The 9,630-nt window shown below is 50.2% G+C and overlaps 1 pseudogene; it reads left to right on the top strand.

Annotated features, from left to right (window-relative positions):
• The first annotated feature begins 2,713 nt into the window (after positions 1–2,713).
• Positions 2,714–9,630, top strand: part of LOC127922835 (nidogen-1-like) — a 31,797-nt pseudogene continuing 24,880 nt past the window's right edge.

The raw sequence follows: 9,630 nt of genomic DNA, 5'->3' as shown, positions 1-9,630 counted from the left end.
TGTTACCATGTTGTGCTGCTACCATGTTGTTGTCTTATTGTGTTGCTACCATGTTGTTATCATGTTGTGTTGCTACCATGTTGTTATCATATTGTGTTGCTACCATGTTGTTACCATGTTGTGTTGCTACCATGTTGTGTTGCTACCATGTTGTTATCATGTTGTGTTGCTACCATGTTGTGTTGCTACCATGTTGTTATCATGTTGTGTTGCTACCATGTTGTGTTGCTACCATGTTGTGTTGCTACCATGTTGTTATCATGTTGTGTTGCTACCATGTTGTCGTCATGTTGTGTTGCTACCATGTTGTGTTGCTGCCATGTTGCTACCATGTTGTGCTGCTACCATGTTGTTGTCTTATTGTGTTACTACCATGTTGTTATCATGTTGTGTTGCTACCATGTTGTTATCATGTTGTGTTGCTACCATGTTGTTATCATATTGTGTTACTACCATGTTGTTATCATGTTGTGTTGCTACCATGTTGTTACCATGTTGTGCTGCTACCATGTTGTTACCATGTTGTGCTGCTACCATGTTGTTGTCTTATTGTGTTGCTACCATGTTGTTATCATGTTGTGTTGCTACCATGTTGTTATCATGTTGTGTTGCTACCATGTTGTGTTGCTACCATGTTGTGTTGCTACCATGTTGTTATCATATTGTGTTGCTACCATGTTGTGTTACTACCATGTTGTTATCATGTTGTGTTGCTACCATGTTGTTACCATGTTGTGTTGCTACCATGTTGTTGTCTTATTGTGTTGCTACCATGTTGTTGTCATGTTGTGTTGCTACCATGTTGTTATCATATTGTGTTGCTACCATGTTGTGTTGCTACCATGTTGTGTTGCTACCATGTTGTTATCATGTTGTGTTGCTGCCATGTTGTTATCATGTTGTGTTGCTACCATGTTGTGTTGCTACCATGTTGTGTTGCTACCATGTTGTTATCATATTGTGTTGCTACCATGTTGTGTTGCTACCATGTTGTGTTGCTACCATGTTGTTATCATGTTGTGTTGCTACCATGTTGTGTTGCGACATGTTGTTATCATATTGTGTTGCTGCCATGTTGTTATCATGTTGTGTTGCTGCCATGTTGTTATCATGTTGTGTTGCTCCCATGTTGTTATCATGTTGTGTTGCTACCATGTTGTGCTGCTACCATGTTGTTGTCTTATTGTGTTGCTACCATGTTGTTATCATGTTGTGTTGCTACCATGTTGTTATCATATTGTGTTGCTACCATGTTATTACCATGTTGTGTTGCTACCATGTTGTTACCATGTTGTGTTGCTACCATGTTGTTAACATATTGTGTTGCTACCATGTTGTTATCATGTTGTGTTGCTACCATGTTGTTATCATGTTGTGTTGCTACCATGTTGTCGTCATGTTGTGTTGCTACCATGTTGTGTTGCTACCATGTTGTTATCATGTTGTGTTGCTACCATGTTGTTATCATGTTGTGTTGCTACCATGATGTGTTGCTATCATGTTGTTATCATATTGTGTTGCTACCATGTTGTTATCAAGTTGTGATGCTACCATGTTGTGATGCTACCATGTTGTTATCATGTTGTGTTGCTACCATGTTGTGTTGCTACCATGTTGTTATCATGTTGTGTTGCTACCATGTTGTGTTGCTACTATGTTGTTATCATGTTGTGCTGCTACCATGTTGTTATCATGTTGTGTTGCTACCATGTTGTGTTGCTGCCATGTTGTTATCATGTTGTGCTGCTACCATGTTGTTATCATGTTGTGTTGCTACCATGTTGTTATCATGTTGTGTTGCTACCATGTTGTTATCATGTTGTGTTGCTACCATGTTATCATATTGTGTTGCTACCATGTTTTTATCATGTTGTGTTGCTACAATGTTGCTACCATGTTGTGTTGCTACCATGTTGTTATCATGTTGTGTTGCTACCATGTTGTTATCATGTTGTGTTGCTACCATGTTGTGTTGCTACCATGTTATTATAATGTTGTGTTGTTATCATGTTGTGTTGCTACCATGTTGTGTTGCTACCATGTTGTGACTGCTACCATGTTGCTACCATGTTGTGTTGCTATCATGTTGTGTTGCTACCATGTTGTGTTGCTACCATGTTGTGTTGCTACCATGTTGTGTTGCTACCATGTTGTTATCATGTTGTGCTGCTACCATGTTGTTATCATGTTGTGTTGCTACCATGTTGTTATCATGTTGTGTTGCTACCATGTTGTTATCATGTTGTGCTGCTACCATGTTGTTACCATGTTGTGTTGCTACTATGCTGCGTTGTCATGTTGTGTTGCTACCATGTTGTGTTGTCATGTGTTGCTGCCATGCTATGTTGTTGTCTTAGGTCTCTCTTTATGTAGTGTTGTGGTGTCTCTCTTGTAGTGATGTGTGTTTTGTCTTATAATTTTAATCCCAGCCTCCGTCCCCGCAGGAGGCCTTCTGGTAGGCCGTCATTTTAAATAAGAATTTGTTCTTAACTGACTTGCCTAGTTAAATAAAGGTTAAATAAAAAATAAATTGTCAGCCACTTAATTAGTTATGCTCACTCAGATATTATATTGACATGCTGTAGTTCATTATAAAATGTGTAGAATTAGCAGGAAAATAACTTTTTCTTCCTCATCCTTCAAGAGGGTGCCACTAAAATCTTGTCTAGGGCCCCAAAATAGGGGAGAACCGGCCCTGGACACAACTCTCTCTTTGTGCTTAATCTGCTGTGGGGCTGGTTCAGTGCAACAGTCTCTCTGCATCTGCGCTACCCTCTGACTGTTCCACTCCGCGGTCTGTGAAGCACTAATCATGGGACAGCAGGGGAAAGGATGGCTGTTCTACGCGACCCTTCTTCTGGGGTGGGCAGTGTCTGTGCATGGTCTGACCCGGGCAGAGTTCTTCCCGTTCGGCAAAACCACTGGAGACCACGTTCTGGAGCAGGGGAATGACCTGTCGCAACAACTAGCGCTGGATAAACCCGTTTTATTCTACGATGGAAAGTTCGATAACATCTTTGTAAGTTCACCTTTATGTTACTATAATGTATATGATTGAGTAGCCACCTAAACAGACTACAGAAAAAAGTGAATTCGGTTATAAAATCTGCGCATTTATGAGTGTGTTGAGCATGCACCCACGGGATGAATGATTTCCATGGCACAGTTAACATGGGTTCAACATGCTGTCGGTTTGACCGATAGTATTCATTTTATTTACTTGTATAAATTAAATACCATGTTCTACGTGGATATTCATGAGGTATTTATATAGGTCGAGGCTTATAGATAAGAAGTTTGGCAAGTAACACTTTGGCAAATCCTCATACAATATTAATTTGAACAGTTCCTTCAGGAAGTATTTATATCCCTGGATTTATTCCACATGTTGTTGGGTTACAGCCTGAAATCTAAATGGATTAGATATTTTTTTAAATTCACTGACCTACACACAGACAAAATAAGAACAAAATGAAAACATGTTTTCCGACATTTTTGCAAATGTATTGAAAATTAAATACAGGAATCTCTCAGTTACACAAGTAGTCACACCCATGAGTCAATCATTTGAAGAAGCACACATTTGGCAGCAATTACAGCTGTGAGTCTTTCCAGGAGTCTTTGTGGGTAAGGCTCTAAGAGCTGTGAGTCTTTCTGTGAGTCTTTCTGGGTAAGGCTCTAAGAGCTGTGAGTCTTTCTGTGAGTCTTTCTGGAGCTGTGAGCTTTGAGTCTTTCTGAGTAAGGCTCTAAGAGCTGTGAGTCTTTCCGGGAGTCTTTCTGAGTAAGGCTCTAAGAGCTGTGAGTCTTTCTGGGTCTTTCTGAGGCTCTAAGGCTCTAAGAGCTTTCTGTGAGTCTTTCTGGGTAAGGCTCTAAGAGCTGTGAGAGTCTTTCTGTGAGTCTTTCTGGGTAAGGCTCTAAGAGCTGTGAGTCTTTCTGGGTAAGGCTCTAAGAGCTGTGAGTCTTTCTGGGTAAGGCTCTAAGAGCTGTGAGTCTTTCTGGGTAAGGCTCTAAGAGCTGTGAGTCTTTCTGGGTAAGGCTCTAAGAGCTGTGAGTCTTTCTGGGTAAGGCTCTAAGAGCTGTGAGTCTTTCTGGGTAAGGCTCTAAGAGCTGTGAGTCTTTCTGGGTAAGGCTCTAAGAGCTGTGAGTCTTTCTGGGTAAGGCTCTAAGAGCTGTGAGTCTTTCTGGGTAAGGCTCTAAGAGCTGTGAGTCTTTCTGGGTAAGGCTCTAAGAGCTGTGAGTCTTTCTGGGTAAGGCTCTAAGAGCTGTGAGTCTTTCTGGGTAAGGCTCTAAGAGCTGTGAGTCTTTCTGGGTAAGGCTCTAAGAGCTGTGAGTCTTTCTGGGTAAGGCTCTAAGAGCTGTGAGTCTTTCTGGGTAAGGCTCTAAGAGCTGTGAGTCTTTCTGGGTAAGGCTCTAAGAGCTGTGAGTCTTTCTGGGTAAGGCTCTAAGAGCTGTGAGTCTTTCTGGGTAAGGCTCAAAGAGCTGTGAGTCTTTCTGGGTAAGGCTCTAAGAGCTGTGAGTCTTTCTGGGTAAGGCTCAAAGAGCTGTGAGTCTTTCTGGGTAAGTCTAATAGTATTCCACACCTGAATTGTACAACATTTGTCCATGATTCTTTTCAAAATTCTTCAAGCTCTGTCAAAATGATACTCAGTAATGTTTTAATCTTGAAAAACTCCCCAGTCCTTAACGATTACAAGCATACCCATAACATGACGCAGCCACCACTATGTTTGAAAATATGGAGAGTGATACTCAGTAATGTGTTGTATTGGATTAGCCGCAAACACAACACTTTTATATTCAGGACAAAAAGTGAATAGCTTTGTCACATTTGTTGCAGGATGCATGTTTTGGAGAAAAAATTATCCATCCTCAGTTTCCTCCTATCACATTAAACTCTAACGTTGGCCTCATGGTGAAAATCCCTGAGCAGTTTCCTTCCTCTCCGTCAACTGAGTTTAGGAAGGAAGCCTGTAACTTTGTAGTGACTGGGTGCATTTATACACCTTCTGGTGTAATAACTTCACCTTGTTCAAAGGGATATTCAATGTCAAGGCTTGGAAAACCTTCCTGGTCCTTGTGGTTGAATCTGTGTTTGAAAATCACTGCTCGACTGAGGGACATTGTTAGCTTGTCATAATAGTCCCATGTGGCTATGAGATCCAGTATGGAAATCACTCATTTCTAAGTCACTCTGGATAAGACCGTCCACTAAATGACTAAAATGTCAAAATAAATAAATAAAGGGATTGAATACTTATTGATTAATTAATAAATCATTGATTTAAGACATTTCAGCTTTTCATTTTTAATTCATTTGTAAAAAAAAAAATATTATAATAATTATTACCCTTTGATGGAAATGTAATCCATTTTAAATTCAGGCTGTAATGTGGAATAAGTGAAGGAGTGTGAATACTTCCTGAAGGAGCATGAGGAGTTGATGCAGGTCGAGGGTTTACATTCTTTACATAGTCAATGAGTTGTATCAGTTGGATTGTGGAATGTGTGTGTGTGTGTGTGACCCCAAAACATTCCTCTATGTTCCTCAGGGGCTGTTATTGGCCATAGAGCCAAAGTCCTGCAAGAATTTAGTTGTGAAACATCTGCCTGCAACCCCCCCTCCACACACACACACACACACACACACACACACACACACACACACACACACACACACACACACACACACACACACACACACACACACACACACACACACACACACTCACTCACTCTCTCTCTCAGCCATGAGACCCCCCCTCAGTGGAAATACAGAGTGTATCCAGCTCTATCTGAAGTCATTCTGGGTCAAAACACTGCCCTAATTTTAACACCATGTGCCCAGTGTGTGTGCAGGGCCGGCCATAGGCATAAGCAACAGAAGCGGTCGCTTGGGGTCCTCGACCGCTAGGGGTCCTCGGTCGCTAGGGGTCCTCGACCGCTAGGGGTCCTCGACCGCTAGGGGTCCTCGGTCGCTATGGGTCCTCGACCGCTAGGGGTCCACAGACGCTTGGGGTCCTCAACCACTAGGGGTCCTCGACCGCTAGGGGTCCTCGGCCGCTTGGGGTCCTTGGCCGCTTTGGGTCCTCGACCGCTAGGGGTCCTCGACCGCTAGGGGTCCTCGACCGCTTGGGGTCCTCGGCCGCTAGGGGTCCTCGGACGCTTGGGGTCCTCGGCCGATGTGGTCCCCGACCACTAGGGGTCCTCGACCGCTTGGGGTCCTCGACCACTAGGGGTCCTCGGCCGCTTAGGGTCCTCTGCCACTTGGGGTCCTCTGACCGCTAGGGGTCCTCGACCACTAGGGGTCCTCGGCCGATGGGGTCCTCGACCACTAGGGGTCCTCGGCCGCTAGGGGTCCTCGACCGCTAGGAGTCCTCGACCGCTTGGGGTCCTCGGCCGCTAGGGGTCCTCGGACGCTTGGGGTCCTCGGCCGATTGGGGTCCCCGACCACTAGGGGTCCTCGACCACTAGGGGTCCTCGACCACTAGGGGTCCTCGGCCGCTTGGGTCCTCTGCCACTTGGGGTCCTCGACCGCTAGGGGTCCTCGACCACTAGGGGTCCTCGGCCGATGGGGTCCTCGACCACTAGGGTTCCTCGACCACTAGGGGTCCTCGGCCGCTTGGGGTCCTCGACCGCTTGGGGTCCTCGGCCGATTGGGGTCCTCGACCGCTTGGGGTCCTCGACCGCTAGGGGTCCTCGGCCGCTAGGGGTCCTCGGCCGCTAGGGGTCCTCGGCCGCTAGGGGTCCTCGGACGCTTGGGGTCCTTGACCACTTGGGGTCCTCGACCACTAGGGGTCCTCGGACGCTTGGGGTCCTCAACCACTAGGGGTCCTCGACCACTAGGGGTCCTCGGACGCTTGGGGTCCTCGGAGGCTTGGGGTCCTCGGAGGCTTGGGGTCCTCTGCCGCTTGGGGTCCTCGACCGCTTGGGGTCCTCGGACACTTGGGGTCCTCGGCCGATTGGGGTCCTCGACCGCTTGGGGTCCTCGGACACTTGGGGTCCTCGGCCGATTGGGGTCCTCGACCGCTTGGGGTCCTCGGACACTTGGGGTCCTCGACCACTAGGGGTCCTCGACCGCTTGGGGTCCGCGACCGCTTGGGGTCCTCTGCCGCTTGGGGTCCTCTGCCGCTTGGGGTCCTCGGCCGCTTGGGGTCCTCGGCCGATTGGGGTCCTCGGCCGCTTGGGGTCCTCGACCGCTAGGGGTCCTCGAACGCTAGGGGTCCTCGGCCGCTTAGGGTCCTCGGACACTAGGGTCCGCGACCGCTTTGGGTCCTCTGCCGCTTGGGGTCCTCGGACACTAGGGGCCGCGACCGCTTGGGGTCCTCGACCGCTTGGGGTCCTCTGCCGCTTGGGGTCCTCTGCCGCTTGGGGTCCTCTGCCGCTTGGGGTCCTCGGCCGCTTGGGGTCCTCGACCAGTAGGGGTCCTCGGCCGCTAGGGGTCCTCGGCCGCTTGGGGTCCTCGGACACTAGGGGCCGCGACCGCTAGGGGTCCTCTGCCGCTTGGGGTCCTCGGACACTAGGGGCCGCGACCGCTTAGGGTCCTCGACCGCTTGGGGTCCTCGGACGCTAGGGGTCCTCGGACCGGGTCCTCGACCGCTAGGGGTCCTCGGACGCTTGGGGTCCTCGACCGCTAGGGGTCCTCGGACGCTTGGGGTCCTCGGAGGCCGCTAGGGTCCTCTGCCGGACGCTTGGGGTCCTCGACCGCTTGGGGTCCTCGGACACTAGGGGTCCTCGACCGATTAGGGTCCTCGACCACTAGGGGTCCTCGACCACTAGGGGTCCTCGGATGCTTGGGGTCCTCGGACGCTAGGGGTCCTCTGCCGATTGGGGTCCTCGGACACTAGGGGTCCTCGACCACTAGGTGTCCTCGGACCACTAGGGGTCCTCGACCACTAGGTGTCCTCGGACGCTTGGGGTCCTCGACCGCGGGGTCCTCTGCTGCTTGGGGTCCTCGACCGCTTGGGTTCCTCGACCGCTTGGGGTCCTCGGCCACTAAGGGTCTTTGGTCCCTTGCAATACTTTCTATCAGTTGGATTGTGGAATGTGTGTGTGTGTGATTCCAAACATTCCTCTATGTTCCTCAGGGGCTGTTATTGACCATAGAGCCAAAGTCCAGCAAGAATTTTGTTGTGAAATATCTGCCTGCAACCCCCCTCCACACACACACACACACACACTCTCTCTCAGCCATGAGTTCCACACATACACACACACTCTCTCAGCCATGAGACCCCCCTCCTCTCTCAGCCATGAGACCCCCTCCACATTCCCTCTCTCTCAGCCATGGGACCCCCCTCCACACTCCCTCTCTCTCAGCCATGAGACCCCCTCCACACTCCCTTCTCTCTAGCCATGGGACCCCCTCCCACACTCCTCTCTCTCAGCCATGAGACCCCCTCCACATTCCCTCTCTCTCAGTGTGATTCCCCCCTCCACACTCCCTCTCTCAGCCATGAGACCCCCCTTCCTCAGCCATGGGACTGTTATTGAGCCATGAGACCCCCTCCACACTCCCTCTCTCTCAGCCATGAGACCCCCCTCCACACTCCCTCTCTCTCAGCCATGATCCACACTCCCTGCCAACCCCCTCCACACTCCCTCTCTCTCAGCCATGAGACCCCCACCACACACCCTCTCTCTCAGCCATGAGACCCCCTCCACACTCCCTCTCTCTCAGCCATGAGACCCCCCTCCACACTCCCTCTCTCAGCCATGAGACCCCCCTCCACACTCCCTCTCTCTCAGCCCCCCTCCACACTCCCTCTCAGCCATGAGACCCCCTCCACACTCCCTCTCTCTCAGCCATGGGACCCCCTCCACACTCCCTCTCTCAGCCATGAGACCCCCCTCCACATTCCCTCTCTCTCAGCCATGAGACCCCCCTCCACACTCCCTCTCTCTCAGCCATGAGACCCCCCCTCAGTGGCAATACAGAGTGTATCCAGCGTATCTGAAGTCATTCTGGGTCAAAACACTGCCCTAATTTTAACACCATGTGCCCAGTGTGTGTGCAGGGCCGGCCCTAAGCATAAGCAACAGAAGCGGTCTCTAGGGGTCCTCGGTCACTTGAGGTCCTTGGACTCTAGGGGTACTCGGCCTCTAGGGGTCCTCGGTCACTTGAGGTCCTTGGTCTCTAGGGGTACTCGGCCTCTAGGGGTCCTCGGTCACTTGAGGTACTCGGCCTCTAGGGGTCCTCGGTCACTTGAGGTCCTTGGTCTCTAGGGGTACTCGGCCTCTAGGGGTCCTCGGTCACTTGAGGTCCTTGGTCTCTAGGGGTACTCGGCCTCTAGGGGTCCTCGGTCGCTTGAGGTCCTCGGTCTCTAGGGGTACTCGGCCTCTAGGGGTCCTCGGTCACTTGAGGTCCTTGGTCTCTAGGGGTACTCGGCCTCTAGGGGTCCTCGGTCGCTTGAGGTCCTCGGTCTCTAGGGGTACTCGGCCTCTAGGGGTCCTCGGTCACTTGAGGTCCTCGGTCTCTAGGGGTACTCGGCCTCTAGGGGTCCTCGGTCGCTTGAGATCCTCGGCCTCTAGGGGTACTCGGCCTCTAGGGGTCCTCGGTCGCTTGAGATCCTCGGCCTCTAGGGGTCCTCGGTCGCTTGAGATCCTCGGCCTCTAGGGGTCCTCGGTCGCTTG

Source organism: Oncorhynchus keta, unplaced genomic scaffold, assembly GCF_023373465.1.
Source record: "Oncorhynchus keta strain PuntledgeMale-10-30-2019 unplaced genomic scaffold, Oket_V2 Un_contig_2735_pilon_pilon, whole genome shotgun sequence".
In the NCBI taxonomy this organism is placed as follows: domain Eukaryota; kingdom Metazoa; phylum Chordata; class Actinopteri; order Salmoniformes; family Salmonidae; genus Oncorhynchus; species Oncorhynchus keta.
Note: the sequence above shows the minus strand (reverse complement) of the source record. Positions and strands in the feature narration are given on the sequence as shown.